The 16,831-nt window shown below is 24.0% G+C and overlaps 1 long non-coding RNA gene across 1 annotated transcript; it reads right to left on the reverse strand.

Moving 5' to 3' along the window:
• Window positions 1–12,723: 12,723 nt before the first annotated feature.
• On the reverse strand, window positions 12,724–16,603 carry LOC145830064 (uncharacterized). Its single transcript, XR_014369610.1, has 3 exons — window positions 16,468–16,603; window positions 13,721–13,847; window positions 12,724–12,883 (listed from the first exon to the last, which is right to left on the reverse strand). It is a non-coding gene; the product is annotated as an uncharacterized LOC145830064 (long non-coding RNA).
• Window positions 16,604–16,831: the final 228 nt, after the last annotated feature.

Consider the following 16,831-nt stretch of genomic DNA (forward strand, 5'->3'; position numbering starts at 1 on the left):
TTTAAACAACTATCAAATAAAAACTTAAATATGTTTCTTTATTTAAAAAAGTTATTTATATAAACTACTAAATACTTTTCAACCTAAAAAGTGAAGTCTTGCCGCCAACTTAATAAAAAAAATACATAGGAAAAATCCATGATATTTAGTTATGGTTTTGTTAACGGTGTTAAATTTACTTTAAGATTGAAAACTTTACAAGGCTTAACCTGGATTTGAAAAGCCCGATCATATAAATCGGTTTTTTTCTTATAAATTAGTTTTAACTTAAGTGTAGTTGATTTGGTTGAAAAGGTCTGTCTAAAAGACATTTAGTCTATGGTTTACTATAAACATTTTAATAATTACTTTAGATTGCATTTATTAATACGATTTAAATTAATTATACAGATTTATAATTAAGTTTGACTCTATTTAAAATTGTTAAACTAAAAATATAAAAGTGCAGTTTTTACATAGTTATAATCCTAATTTTTAAAAACTTAAAATGATCCGATTGTAAATTACACTAGTATATTAATTTTACCCTTTCAACAATTGGCTCAGAGAATTTTATTCATGAATTGAATTAATTTATACTTTATTTTAAACTTAAATTTAACTTAAATAAATGTGTATTTTTCCCACATCATATTAAAATACCGAAAAAATAGAGTTTGAAAACGTAAAAGAGAATTTATAATTATATATTGTTAGTGTAAATCGAATATGAATGTATGATTAGTCATAATTAATCAGTCGTACCTGATAGAATTTAATTAGAAAACATATATATTTTTGCAGATATTTTAATTAACCAAATAACAATGGTATACTTGAATACAACTAAAGATAAACTAAAACCAACAGATGTAGTAGGAGATGCAATTATTGGAGTAATTAACAACTACGTACAATTCATTTTAGAAATTTCTAGAACTTTAGATACTGATTTATCAGAAGCTGATGAAATAGTACAAATTAGAAAATTTGCAGCTATTAAAAAGGAAATGTACAATTTTCTAAACATACATAAAGAATTTTTCATACTTAAAAAACTAATACTTGAGTTTGAAGATGGTTCAGTTTTATACGAACAAGATTTAAGTGTTGAGGACGACGGTGAAGATTTTTTAAACAGGGACGCTGCTTTAAAAATATTAGAACTTTATGATGATGATGATGATGTTGTTTACCTAGTTCCAGATATTACATGTAAACCCAGAAAAATTCTTGAAACTTTGAAAGATAAAATTGGAAAACCTGCTTTAACAGTTGAAGATGTACAGAAGTTTGTAGAAAGTAATTACTTATTTGACAATAAGAACTTTGATTTCAAGAAATCAAACTATAAACTTCTAACAGCCTACATTGATCAAAGAACTTTTGACTATTGTACTTCAAAAATCTCCACTGAAAATGTCAATGTAATGTCTTTTAGATATCAAGGATTTACAGAAGAACTTGAAGACGTGGAAGCATGTCCAGTTTGCTTCACTGGTTACGAAATAGATCAAGAAGTTTGCCGTTTGCCGTGTAACCACTTATGCTGTAGAGCTTGCACTGAGGGAATGTTTTCAACTCCTATTCTCGACAATCCTGAAGAACTTGAGTACAATGTTTCGTGTCCACTATGCCGAGATAACTGCGCTTAGAATATGTTCGGTGCTTTTTACTCGCTTTAGAATAAATTTTAGTTACTTAAACAAATTGTGTTTTATTTCTTTAACACTAATATTTTTGAATTTTGTGATAAACACAATAAACACTATAAACTAAATGTAATCTAGCTAAGATTTATTTTTAAAACAGGTTTAATTTTAAGGTTTAAGTGTAAAATATCTGTAAGAATTATCTGCTCATATTTTCCATAAGTATAACTTTCATTATTATATTTTATACGCCTATAGTTTAATTTTGTTCTAACTTTAATAACTTTCAGTTTGTTGATATTATATTAAAGACATCAAAAAACTTAAAAATTATAGTTACTTGAATAGATAATATATCCTACAAACTATAGTTACTTGAATAGATAATATATCCTACACATATTATGTTTAAAAACCAAAAAAAAAAAAAACAAATTAGTCTTACTAAATTTTAAATTTACTTAGTTTGTCTGTCAGTTTTCATGCTTTAAAGAAACTGTAAATGAATTAATTTCAAATAGCTGTAAAATGAAACTTATAGATTGAATAAAATTCAGCATAATAAAGCTAAAAAAGACCCCAAAGCAGTTGTTTCTTTTGTGTATTATATATTAATAAAAAGCTCAAACAACCTTTATGTGTTTTATTTTAATATTAAGGCAACACTAGGTGATTCTTAAAACAGATGTTTTAATATGTTTAAGAAATCAGGTTTAAAAAATTTCTATATTTTATATTAAGACATTGAATAGATTGTGTTAATAAACTGACTGATAATATTTGATTGACATGTTTAATTTGATTTAATATAGACATTTGTAGCTTAATAAGTAATATAAATGTGTAGAAGTTTAATACAAAATCAAAATGATTTAAAAAAGTAAAAATGTTTAAATTAGATATCTACAAAATAGTTTTTAAATCACTATGACGTAGTTTAAACTTTTTGCATGCACATTTTGTGAAAATTTAACTCTCTTCGGAATAATAATTCTAAAATGATTAACTTTAAAAGTAATTTCTTAGTATTTTCATAAAATTAGTCATTTTATTATGATAGTTTGTTCGAATAAATCAGTGCTTCTGAAATGGGGTACCGCGGAACCCTAGGGTTCCGCGAAGTTTTTCGAAATTTAAAAAAGAACATTTATTTAATTGAAAATTTTATGTAAAATTATAATTAGGGTTTCGCGGAAAAGTTGAACTTTGGAAAAGGGTTCCGCCACTAGAAAAAGGTTCAGAAGCACTGGAATAAATAGTCGTATAATCTTTAGTCACGGTCTACACACGTTTTTAGAACCTCCAGTTGTTAGTTCTTTAAAGTGCAACATACTTTAAAAGACTGTCATATTTTCACGCACGTCGTTTTTAAAACAATTATGTTATAAGATAATGTAATTTAGTAGAAATACTCGGAAACTTTTATACGATGCAAATATTTTGTTTAAAATATTTTTTTAATATCTATAAAGTATTTTAAGAATAAGTGCAATGCCCCTGGCAGTCCTAGACTTGATTGAAAATTGAGTCTATATTTTTTTATACGATTGATGCTTATCAGCATTGTATATTAGTAACATTGAACCACATTTTAAGCTACTAAGCAGCTAGATTTCAAGCGCTTTACAAAGCGCCCAGCTGACTTACAAAGAAAATATTTATATATTTAAAATACGGTGGTAAAACCAAACTTAATTTACATAACTGAACTTGTACAGTATTTACTAAAACTTGATACTTGAATAAGTTTTTACAAAATATTCATCAATATCAAGCTAAACTTATTTTATGTTTTAAGCTATTATACTTTGTAAAGCTAAAAGTTCAAAAAAACTAATTCTTTCTAATAACTTTTAGTGCACATTTTAAATTTTGATATTAAAATATTTGAAACGATTCATTAAACTTAATGTTTAATTCTATTATTTTTTTAAACATTTATGGAAATATAAACATTTTATACGTTTATTAAATTGTTAGCTTTTAATTACTTTAGTTATCATTAAGTATACAAAATTAATGTAAGTTACTCTTATTATTTAAAAAAAAGTTTTATACTGATGCATACTTGATTGAATAATTAATTTCTGCAAATAATGTAATAACCATGTTTCTACTAGCTATTTTGGTTTGCAATACTAAAACTTATATTTGTAAATATATATTGCCCCTTCATTTATTTATTTTATTTTGGTTCTAATGAAATACTTTTGTAAACATAATTGATATGAAACTATTTTTTATAAACAAAAATTTGATTTATTTAGTTTTTTAAATTTTATTAATTTAATTTAATTGAATTAATTTGATTTATTTAATTTAATAACCTTTGGTACAAATTCATTTTAGAAAACTGTATAAGTCTGTAAGTACGACTTAAAAATAACAAACGTATTAAAATAGTTTAAGTTTTCCTAAAGACGATGCTTTTAAGGAACTTTTTTTTTCTATTTTTATCTTTAACGTATATAGATAACATTTAGTAGAATGTTTTGTGAAAACAATGTATTGTTGAAACATAACTTAAAAAACTTGTAATTAGTAATAAAAGAGTATATTAATTCTTATAATTTATTGAATATAAATTTTTGACATTTTTGACAAACTTTAATTTACTACTTATACTTTTAAAGTTTTTTTATATTGTTTATATTTGAATAAAAAAAGCGGGCAACGTCTATACTAGGCAGACCAGACGAAAATATGTAGTCCTTAGCGAGCCGTACCGTTTTAGTTTATACTAAACTAAGCCATACCCTTTCTTTTTTTATACTATGTCTAACTTTAAGTTTCTTTGCTCTTTATTTAAAATATCACCATTTCCAGGGTACAAAACAAATATTCCATATTTTTTTTGTTTAATTAAGATTCCGAAATATCTAGCTTAATATATAAAATTTTAAAACCGTATAACATATTGTGTAAGTTTTTAAATTTTAGGGCGAAATTTACATGTTTGCAAGCCGCAGTTTTACTTTTCTCAGGCCAAATTTCAGAAAATTTTTATAAATATTTGAGGACGTAGATTGTACATCTATTCTAGAACTTGTTTTTTTTTTTTTTTTTTCAAAAGTTCTGCAGTCAACATAATTGATAACCCACATTCTAACTACCTCAATAGAGTAAATATTACAAAATTTCACTTATTTGAGCTTCTTAGTATTCAGATTAGAAACAATAGCTAAAGAAAAAATTTATAGTCTGAAGTGCAGTTAATATGTCATTAGCTAGCATTCTAGTATGAATAACTCTTCTTAGAAATGAATTTTTTTAAATGGTTCGTGAATCACTGCTACTCGTGTGACTAACTAGTACAGAGTTGATATTTGCTAAGTATTATTTTCATTTACTCCAAGTTCTAAGCATCTAGATTACAGACACCTGCAAACTTGCAAACACCTTGCAAACGAGCCTAGCTAGTGAGACACGTGAAAATAAACAACTGATTGAACTTTATTTATTTTCTATATATTTATAAGATTAGTAAGAAAAGTGTAATTAGCAAGAACCTAGTAAGTTTAAATGATAGTATTACCAAAAACTTCAAAACTTCTACAGTTACTTTTTTTTTAGAGTACAGTTCATTTATTTTACTTATCTTTATTACTGAAACTGTTTAAGCTACTTGATGGGTAATATATTGTTTAAAATAATAATTAAAACCATGACATAACTAATTTAAATGTTTTTTTTAAGGTCTTTTTTTAAAAAGAAGGTATTAAATTTAAGAATGTCAGACAGAAAACTAAAACAACTTCATAGCAGACAGATTTTAAAGTTATTTCTTCTTTAGTTGTTTTATCGATATTGTTATAACAGAGCAGTTACAAAAAATAACATTCCAAAAAATATATTTTTATATCTTTTAAAACTTAGAAAAAAGTTCTTAATTAAAAATAAAATGTCAAGTAAAACAGTTAGTCTCAGTTTAACACACAATATTTCCTCTAAATTAAGGATATTTTTTACGCTAAAATTAGTAGAATTAAACGAAAAATTTTCATTACTATCATAAAGTTTTAATTTAGAATTAAGTTTTCTAAATAAAAGGATTCGTTTATTACCTAATTTTATCTTGCTTCTTACATAAATTGTTTTTTAAGTATGTGCCAATAACGATTTTTTATTGTTGGTCCTTGATTTAGTAACAACGTCACCTTTTCAAGCTTCCTAGTTGCTAGATTACAGGCGCCTGCCAAAGCGCCCAGCTGATAAAAAATATTTTATTAAGTACTTATGTTTTTAAAGCATGAAAATAATTTTTAAAGTCTGTTTTATAAACAAAAGTAATTAAATTGTAGAGTCTTTACAAAGAAAAATTTAACTATATATTCACAGGTAAGTATAAAGAAATAAGATTAAATTTTCATTACTAGTAAATATATACTTACATCGTTTCAAGTAAAACAAAAAATTTATGTTATTAAAATAATTGGTTTCATATGGTTGTAATGCAGGTAAAAAGCTAATAAAAAAATCGATACTAATTTTAATTTATAATTAGAGCTTAAAAACACTGCAACATATAATCTAGTAAGGGAAAATTTTGGTTTTATAAAAGTAAAGTATTTACTTATTCGTTATCAATTTTCAGTTTGATTTTACTAATAATTAGATTGTAGGCGACTGCTAAAGAGCTTTTTGAAAAATATAGTACATACATCCAAGTACGTATTTATTATCTTATATTATATTATATATATTATATACCAGCATTATATATATTATATATATATTATATATTATATACCAGCAAAAATAACTGTTCTGTTTTAAGTTTTCTAAATTTGAAATTTTACAATTTTGTGTTGTATTAAAATATAAACAAATAAAGATTCAATACGAACTTATAAAAAAGGTTATAGATATTATAAACGTAGAAGTCTAAGTGTAAACAACATTTACACTGGATTACAGGTGCCTACTAAAGCGCCCAGCTGATAAAGTTATAAGTTATTGTATTTTATTATTATGTAAAGTAAAAACAATTGTTTTAAAGCTTTTGTTCACTGGTATTTTGAATTCTAAGACTAATCTATTATAAATTGCATTACTTTCAATTCGGTACGCATAGATATGGTTTATTTATTTTCATTAAGTTCTACAAAATAATACGTTTTTATCAATTAATATAAAATTTTTTTTTTTAATGTATAGCTTAATTTATATTAATTGTGTACTTATTTGTATAGGTTTAATGCCTAAAGGTGTTTGTTATAACATAGCTTTTATAAGTTTTCAAAACTTGATATAATGGTTTTTGAATATCAATAGTTTACCTAACTAATATAAAAATCTACGCTTTGAGTGAAAAATCTAAATTTAATGGAAGAAAAATATAATTTCAATATTACATAGATGCAATTTATTTTTCATTACTACTTTTCTATACAGAAACATATTTATTTGTTTTAAACTGTTACGGCGTTAATTTTAGTTTTAAAAATTAATTACGTAAAATCTAAACTTCAGTTAGTTTTTTAAGCTAAATCGTTTTTAGTGTAACTAACATTATTGTTAGTTACTAAGCAACATAAAGGAAAAATAAATATATGTAATTTAAATGTTCAAAATATAGTTTTATACGTTTGTTAACAAAATATGTTTGTGAGTTATCTTTCCCATTAACAACCCAGTTGAAGTGTGTTGATTCGTTGACACACAGAAACATATGTTGGTAGAATAAAGGAAGATTACTGTATAATTTGTTTTTATTTATATATACTTTATTTATTTTTAATCCATTCAGTAGATTTTTTTTTCAAAATTTATATGTACTTTGAATCAATTTATGCGAAGAAATATTTAGTGAATAGTAAAACATTTCATATAATTGTTAATGCAAATTTCTATTAACAAGTCGTTAAAAATTTATAGCAACTAAAAACGTTTGTTTTTGCTTTGTTAGTTGTTATAAGTTGTTAATCTCCATTCTTGTAATTTTTTTTTTAATTTTTCATAAAGAGTGTTTGTTAAGCTAACTACTCTTTGTATTAATATTTGTTTTTTTTTTCTATCGTTGTTTGATTTGTATTAGTGATGTTATTATTTAGTGAGTCTAATATTACTTTAAGAAATAGGCAAAGTACTAGATAAGATAGTTGGCCTTATATTAGACCTATGAAATTAAAAAAAAAAAATTAAGTTGTAGGTTTTGATTATAAAACAAGTGGTTATATTTTAGAGAAAAATGAAGAATTTTGTGGAAATGAAGTTTTATTTATTTACGTTATTATCTTATATTTGAAATCACGCCTTGTCAATAGTATAAAACTGTTTAATAACGTTTTTGCAATGTGCAAACTTTTTTCGTTGAATGTTATATATGAGATTGTTAGAAAAATGTCAAGTTTCCAAGTAAAATTTTAGCAAAAAAGGTGTATAGTGTTTAAAAAAATTTAGCTTGATTTTTCTCGCAGAATCAAAAAAAAAAAAAAATCCAAGTTTCCAGCATTTCGAGTTTTTGAATAGGTTCTTATTATTGTTAATTTTTTTTTTACTTTTCACCCGTTTTAAAGGCTTATAAATAAGTTAAATCGGTTTATCTTTAAAGAAGAAACAAAACAGTATATTAGAATAAGTACATGTTTAGAAAAAAAATTTGAATTTTTTTCTCTAAATTAAAAATGATGACGTCACTATGACATTCAGAGCGCAATTTAGGAAAAGTTTAATTTATAGAACAATTATTTAGAATTCTAAGCTTAATAGGAAATATTAGGATGTATAGTTTGTAAAGATGTAAATTATACTTTAATACAGTTTTTTTCTAAAACTTGATTATTTTTTGTGTATTTTTGTTTTTGAAAACTAACGTAAAAAGATTTATACTGTTGTATTTATTTACCAAAACTTTTCATATTACTATATTATTTATTTTAAATTAAGCCCTAAATTTGTTGTCTAAACCAAGTTTTTAGAAGTAGAAAATGTTGTTTTGTTTTAGAAATAAATCACTTTTACAGTAAATGTTTTTCTAGTAACTGTAGTAACACGATAATGCATTGTTTTATGCTTTCTTGAACTGAAGAAATCTTTTACTAGTTATGTAGAATTATTCAAAATTTTTGAGCAGCGAAACCTCGTAAGTCATTATGTTCATTTGTAAGAGAATATTTTTATTAATTATTTTATGAGCTCTGCTTGTTTAAATCTATATAATTTAAAGTTCTATAACTTTTTTGTTTTATGTTTTATGTACAAAATTACAAAGTTTAAAAGTTAAAAATTTTAAATTAATTATGCGTTTTAATTTATGATTTTTTATAAGGATTATGTTAACAACTTTTATAGATGCATAAACAGTATTAATCTAAAAATATTCTAGTTGGACTTTTTATTAAAGTCAATTATTTTTAAGCAAAAAAGAAATAAAAACTATTCAGCATATGTTTTAATTGAACTTAGCTCGATTCTAACATATTCCAGTTTTTATTACAATTTGTCTAATTTGTTTCTAAAGTGGCTAATAAGACTTTGAAAGTTAATTAATATATAACAATTTTTTTTTTTAATATGATGTTTTTCCCTTATTAATGCCACTATAAAACTTAATAACAAAACATATCGGTTTGAACTTTAATAACTTTGTAAACAATTAAATTCAATTAAACATAAGAAAAAAATATTTACATATAACCTATTCTAAAAAAAAGGTTAAACATTTGACTTATAAATGTTATACTTAAAGGCGTTTACCTCGTCGTAGTAGAAAAATACATAATGTTTTATTAATAATTTACCTTCTAGTCATTACTTCCTACGTTTTGAATTTATTTACGTTATAATTTCAAAGCTAGGATTTAAATGTGTCAACCATTTCATGCCTCGATTAAGATTACAAGAGATAAAAAACTAAAAGATTTACTTTGTTACTATTTACGCTAATAACTGTAATAAATTAAAATATAACGAATCTTAAGTCAGTAGATAAATAAGTAAATGCTTAAATGACATTTTATTTTTTTAAATTTGTGATAAGATTTTTAACAGTTAAACTGATTAAATTTGAAAAAACGTTTTTTAATTTTTTTTTATGCGCTTTAGTTGTTAGTCAGTGTTAAAAAGCTGTTAAGAAAGGTAATATTATCAATGGAATTAATTTAATAATAATAATTATGGCTTTCGAAAAAAATAAAGATTTTACAAAATAAAACATTAACCACATTTAAATCATTTTGATTATTTTAAGCGCATTTGATACTCTATACTTTTAAATAAATTAGTGAATTTTTAGATTGTCTCGTTACTTTGTGTAATTAAAAAAAGTAAAGGGTCCAGCAATTACCATTATCTCTGATACTTGAACTTTTAGTAATTGTGCACGGTGAAACTTATATCAGCGTTTTATTTCAGTAATACTGTTCCTCATTTCAAGCCTCTACGTAGCTAGATTACAGGCGCCTGCCAAAGCGCCCAGCTGATATATAAGTTAATTTTTGGTATTTATTTTAATAAATAAACTTAGTTCAAAATAAACTTTTTGGCATTTAATACTAAAACTATTTAATCGATAAGTAACAAACGTAGCTCTTACACTATTCTAAATTGGTTTTAAGTAATTTTTCAGTTATAAGTTCAACTTATTGTTTTAGGAGTGTTTATTTTAGTTTTACTAATGTTTTAAATATAAAATTAATAACAAAACAAAAAAGTTAACAACTTTTATTAGGTGTACGATTCATTAACTAAAAGTTTTTTTATACACCAGGTCTATAGACAATAATTTTTAAACGCTTCATTTTTATTGTTTTATAACAAATGTAAAATGTATAAAAAAAAAAGTCTTGTAGTAGTATTAACTAAAAAAACTTTTAGACCTAAAGAATATGTTAAAAAATCAACATAGCCTTATATTTAAACATATTTAGCAGTTTATATTGATAAAAATTTTTATAAATATATTAGTTTTATTAATCTTATTGGTGTTAAATTTTACAAAATATATTTGTATAACTTATAAATATAATATATAATAAGAATAATATATTTTACTGTAATGAATACGTGCATTATTCATTATTTTACGATAACCCCCTATTCATTCTGGTTATGGGTACAAACTCAAAGGCTTTTAAATGGGCATATGGTAAATGTAAGTATTGCTTCTTAAAAATTAAATGCACAATTTGTTGTAAAATTTCTCTATATCTACTACTAAATAAAATGCAGTATATAAAAAAATAACAAAAATGTAGGAATATGAGATAAAATTGTGATAACTACTGCTTTCAAAATAAAAGGTAATACACTAATAAAACTTATTTGGGTAAAATAGTGTCTTGGTAATATTTAACTGTTATTAAAAAGACTGGTTATTCTTTAAACGAGGACGCCAATTGTAACCTACAGATGTAGGTACCTTTAATACTAAACTTAACTTTTACTAAATAATGATACTAATAATACTTAGGCTACTCTATATAAAACTAGGCATGACATGAGTTAACATATTTTATATAAAGAACAATTGCAAACACTAACAAATATGTAAAGAACATCAAATTTAGAAAGTACTTTAAATGTGGTTAAAACCTTTACACAAGATTTAATCTAGCAAGAATATACTTTAAGAATGTATGAAACAAAATACGATTTAACTACTTAGAATGTAAATAGGAAATACTTATAAAAATAATACTAATCAAAAAATACTTTTTAAAACACAAGAAGACAATATAAAAGTCTTTGTTTTTTGTTACAATAAAATTGTAACCTACAGATGTAGGTACCTTTAATACTAAACTTAACTTATACTAAATAATGATACTAATAATACTTAGGCTACTCTATATAAAACTAGGCATGACATGAGTTAACATATTTTATATAAAGAACAATTGCAAACACTAACAAATATGTAAAGAACATCAAATTAAGAAAATACTTTAAATGTGGTCAAACCCAGAGATGTTAAAATGCTAAAAGTTACTATGGTAATTCAGCAATGAAGTGTTTTATTTTTGGTTTGTTTTAAGTTAGTAATTTCACGCTTGAGTAAACAAAGCAGAGCTTTTTAACATGTCTGGTCAAACCTTTACACAAGTTTTAATCTAGCAAGAATATACTTTAAGAATGTATAAAACAAAATACGAGTTAACTACTTAGAATGTAACTAAGAAATACTTATAAAAATAATACTAATCAAAAAACACTTTATATAACACAAGAAAACAATATAAATGTCTATTCTTCATTATCACGTTTACTGCAGCAGGCTGTGGCTAGAATCTCTTCGTCTGTCTGTTGTATCAGCTTATATATAACATTCCCTAACTCAATGTTGCATCAGGGTTTCTGGTCTGCACTTTATTTTCTCTTTTTTTCAATTGTATTAAACTTGCATCAGTATAAAACTTGACCTTGCGAGCTTTCTCTTAACGCTTGGATGAACTTTTAGCTCAAAACTTCCAACCAAATCTAAACAGTAATCAAGTGCAACTTGATATCCTGTTACACTTCCTCTTCTCCACTGTTGAAAGAGAATCGTCACTCTACTTCTCCTCTGCCTGTTTGTTGGAAGATAAAAAACACCCTTTCTTCATAAACAAAAAAAAATTTACACATTTAAAAATTTGAATTGGTCTTAAAACTACTCATGTTTTCCATACAAGATTTAAAGCAAATTAGAAAATAAAACAATTAAACAATTTTAACAAATGGTAATTTAGTTCTTAAAGTTTTATACTTTTGATCAGTGGTCGGCACGCCAATTTGAATCCGTGAACCCTAAATCACAAAATTAAAATTTGGTGCACCCCAATTTCCATTTTTTAGCGCCGCTAGTGTTGAAGAATATGTAAATACTTTAAATCGATTTTTTTACTAATAATTCGGGAACACCCAATTAATTTTTACAAGATAACTTAAAATTGTTCACTTTACCCTATCCATTTTAATAAACTTATATCGGTGATCTAATTTTTACAACAATATTTTACTTGTATCACCCAGGTCTAAAATACTAACTAGATTAATTTAATACATTGCCACAATCCCAATTAACAATCAGCAGTCTTGGTACTTTTTATTGCATGGTAAATTTAATTATTTAGTTAACTCTACTTAATGATTTTTTAATAATCGATTACTATGTGTTTAACAGATGTATTGCCACGAAAAAATTAAGGAAACAAAAATTACACCAAAAAGTAACGACAAAAAAGACATGAAAATATTATCCTAGCTAAATCCGTTTTGTTGATCTGGAACTGTATGTGTTGGTCTTGTTGCTTGCACGAATCTGATCAAACCTAAAATTAAGGTTTTAAAGTTAATGCTTAGTAATAATTCAGGTCTTAATGAGGTTTATTGAAAAAATTGCTCAAAAATTATTTTTGGATGAAGGACCTGGATACACAAAAAGACCTCTCGGTCATCGAGTTGCATACCCAACTTTAATCAAATTTATAATGAGCTAAAAAATTATAAAAAAACTTAACAGTTAAAATCAAACTCTAAAACAAAAACTTTTTAAAATGAGACTATTAAAATTTAAAACATCAACTATTTTTTATGAACAAAAATATCAATAAAAAAAAAATTATATAATAGTATCTAACATCATACACACATAAAATCTATATTGAACTTTACGTTAAAAGGTAAAGTTTTAACATGAAATGTTTTTAAGTTTAAAATTTATCAATAATTTAATCTTTTACATGTCTTAAAAAAAAAAATTATAAATATTTAAATTTTAAAAAGTATGTTTAAGAATTTGGACTCTACTATTCAACTTATTAAAATAAGTAAGAATAAAAATGAGCTATAACATAAAGAAAATAAAATTACAATGTTCAAAAAAAAAGCAAAACAAAGCTGTTACTAATAAAAACAAGTAATTTTTTAAACTAAATAAAATGTTTATGATTTCAAAAAAAAACAAGTAAATTAATGAAAATTAATTAAATTTACATATTAATAATTAGATTTTTCTCAAGAGTTATTAAGCACCTATAAAAATGAATAAATCATTTTTGTAAAATTTTACACTTTAATCAATATTAGCAGAATTGACTTTTAATTTTTTTTAGTGTAATATAAGAGACTAAAATACCAAGAGACCTATTATTCTAAAACTATCTTACCATAATGAGCTGTTTATTGGAACTGCTACTGGGTTGTGGTTTAACTTGTCAAGTAAGTTCTTCAATTGAGGTATAATGTCTCAGCATAAGTATCTTTTAAAAAGTTACTTTGCCAAAGTTTTCCAACCTTTAAAATAGCATAAGATTTATCCAAAGTAGTTTGAGTGTGTGAAAATTTTATCAAAAAACTAATGTCATTACTGACTTCTAATCTAGTTTAATCATTATTAAAAAAAAACTTTATAGCTTTAAAAAAATTGTGCTGATTTAACTTACAAAACTTTTTATATCTATAAAAAATATAAATAATCATCTCAAGTAAAACATTTGGTTTAAGATAAGTATTATACAGTAAATTTGATACCTTACTGTAAATATTTAAATTTATTTTTGTGTTATATTTTTTTTAGCTTAGTTTAATAAGAGTTATATTTAAAGTCAGAGTTATAGTAAGTAAAAGTTGTAAAATGCAAGAAAAAACTCAAAAAGACAATCAATAATTCGCTAAGTAAAGAATTTAATTATATTAAGACCAGAGTTGCTTCTCTTTGAAACAAAAAACATTTTTATTATGTCAAACATTTAAAGTAGATACTGTTGAATAAGCTTGACAGGATTGTAATCCTTTGGGTTAAAACTGATTTGACAGATCAAGACTGTCCTGAATGACTTTAAACTGAACTGTAGTCATCTAAGTTTTTTTCATTTTTTTATTTTCAAAGGCAAGAAAAACATATATCTTCAGCAAAAAATACTAAAAGTTACAAAATAATTTAATGGGACTATATTAACTATATCTCATTCAAAATGTAGGAAAAAAATGCCTGAAATCTTAAAACTATACTGAGATAAAAAAAACTATCTTGAGTCAGCCTGGGTTTAAAAAACAAATTCAAAATTTTTTAAGTTATCTTATGTCATACTGAGATTTTCAAAATTTTTAAATCATCCAGGATTATTCTGATTGTGTGGCAAACTTTTTGATAACATGAAATATCAAATTTATAACAAACATACATTTTTAAACTATAGTTTTAAGGTAAAAAGGGTTGTTAATCAAAAATCAAAACCAAGCTCAAGCTCAGGAAAAGCATTCTAACCTAAAATGGGTATTTTTTTAAATCCTTACTAGTCTGAGTTTTGATAAAGTATCATAATACCTTTAAACTGTCTATATTTTTGCATTTACATAATAAAAATACTGAAAAAGATATCAATTAACAGTAAGTTTTCTTTCAAAATATTCAAATTAAGTAAAACAACTGAGGAACTGTACATCATTTTAAAACATTTAAAAAAAAACTATTTTCAAATAAGCACAACTAAAACAGAAAAAAAAATAGCTTAACATTTCACAAATAATAAATTTTTGGTTTTTAATATAAAACTATAAGTTATTTTTAAATTCTAAACAAAATTGTTTAGTCTTTTTTTAAATTTTTGGTAGGCATAAAGAAAGATTTACATCTTAAAAACACATACTATAACTCTTCTAACAAAATTATTAAATTACTGCTTAGTATAATTCATAAATTTAAGATCAAGTATTAGCACTGTTGTTACTCTTTGAGTTAAAAAATTATCCTGACTCTTAAACTTTGAAATTTTTATAAAACATCATATATAAATATTCAATATAAATAAAGTTTAAAAAACAACTCAGGTTATTCATCAAAATTGGAATTTAAAAAAAAAAATTTGAAACTACAACAAAGAAATTTCATTTAATGAAATAGAAAATATTGGAACAAGATTCAAAAAACAAATTATCCTGAGAATTGTAAAATATTTATACTGTCCTGAGTTGCACTAAGTGTAGGACTCTGTAATAGTTACAATAAAACTAGCCTTGGTCATTTTTAGTTTAATAAAGAAAAGAGAAAACCAAAGCTCAAAAGTAGCAGTATACTTAAATTAATATTTTGATAAATGACTAAATAAATTTTTTATATTTCAAAAATAAAAATCATACATACATTCAAAGATTCTACACAAGTCCAAAACTAGACTAACTTTTGCAAGAAAAATAACATGCTTAATAAGACTTTATTTCTAATAAAAAAAAACATTTAGGCTGAGTGTGTGGCAACCTTGAATCATACAACAGATACAACATATTTTGTTAAACCAACAGATCAAAATAGCTAGTAAATAAAATAATTAAGAGAATAAATTTTTTAACTTTTAAAGTCAATAAATTAAGTAACAAGTAGTTTAATAAAAAGCATACCTAGCTAGCCTGAGTTTAAGAAAAAAAACGAAAAATTCTAGCCATCTTGAGATTTTCAAAAACTTTTATAAAATTTAAACTATCCTCAGTGTGTGGCAACTCAATGTCAATTTAGCCTATATTTTCTTTTAAACTTTATATGTACTATTCAATTATGGATAGGTTAATTAATTAATTAATAAAATAAATTCAAAGGTATGATATTTACTTAACTTGTGTTATTCAAAACTTAAATATGTTACTTAAAACTTGTTCATTACTACTTTTATGAATCTATTTAGAAATTTTTTTTAATATACTTTAACTGTTTTTATCTTTTTTAAGTATTTTTATTGAACATAAATTCTTTAATTTTCCTTTAAGTATAAAAATATTATAATTATCATGTGAATATTTTTAAAGGAATTATTGTTTAGTTTTTAAAGTAGGTAGTATTAATAATTTATAAAAGAAACTTTCTTCACTAAGCAAAATACTGTAATCTACTAATACTGTAAGTAAAAAGAAAAATACTAACCTTTTAATATATTCATGATCTTAGCTGGATGAAAGCTTCCTCCACATCAGCCAACTGATTTCACAAGATCTTCGAGTTTTCTCTCTATTCTTTCAGATGCAAACTGCTTCCTCAATGTTGATATAAAGAATGTTATGTGATTTTCAATACCAAAATAGATCATGAGAGTAAAATGGCCAATAAATTAAAAGCTAAACTAAACACCAGGGCTAGATTTAACTTAAATATTTAAGTATGTCGCTTAAACTAAATAATAATAATAATGTAATCTCAAAATTCTGTGCACCCCTAAATGACTTTCGTGTACCCTAAAAGTTTCGTGCACCCCAAAATAAATTTCGTGTACACTAGTGTGCACCAGTGT

This window comes from Thalia democratica, chromosome 2, assembly GCF_965202585.1.
Source record: "Thalia democratica chromosome 2, ktThaDemo2.hap1.1, whole genome shotgun sequence".
Lineage (NCBI taxonomy): Eukaryota > Metazoa > Chordata > Thaliacea > Salpida > Salpidae > Thalia > Thalia democratica.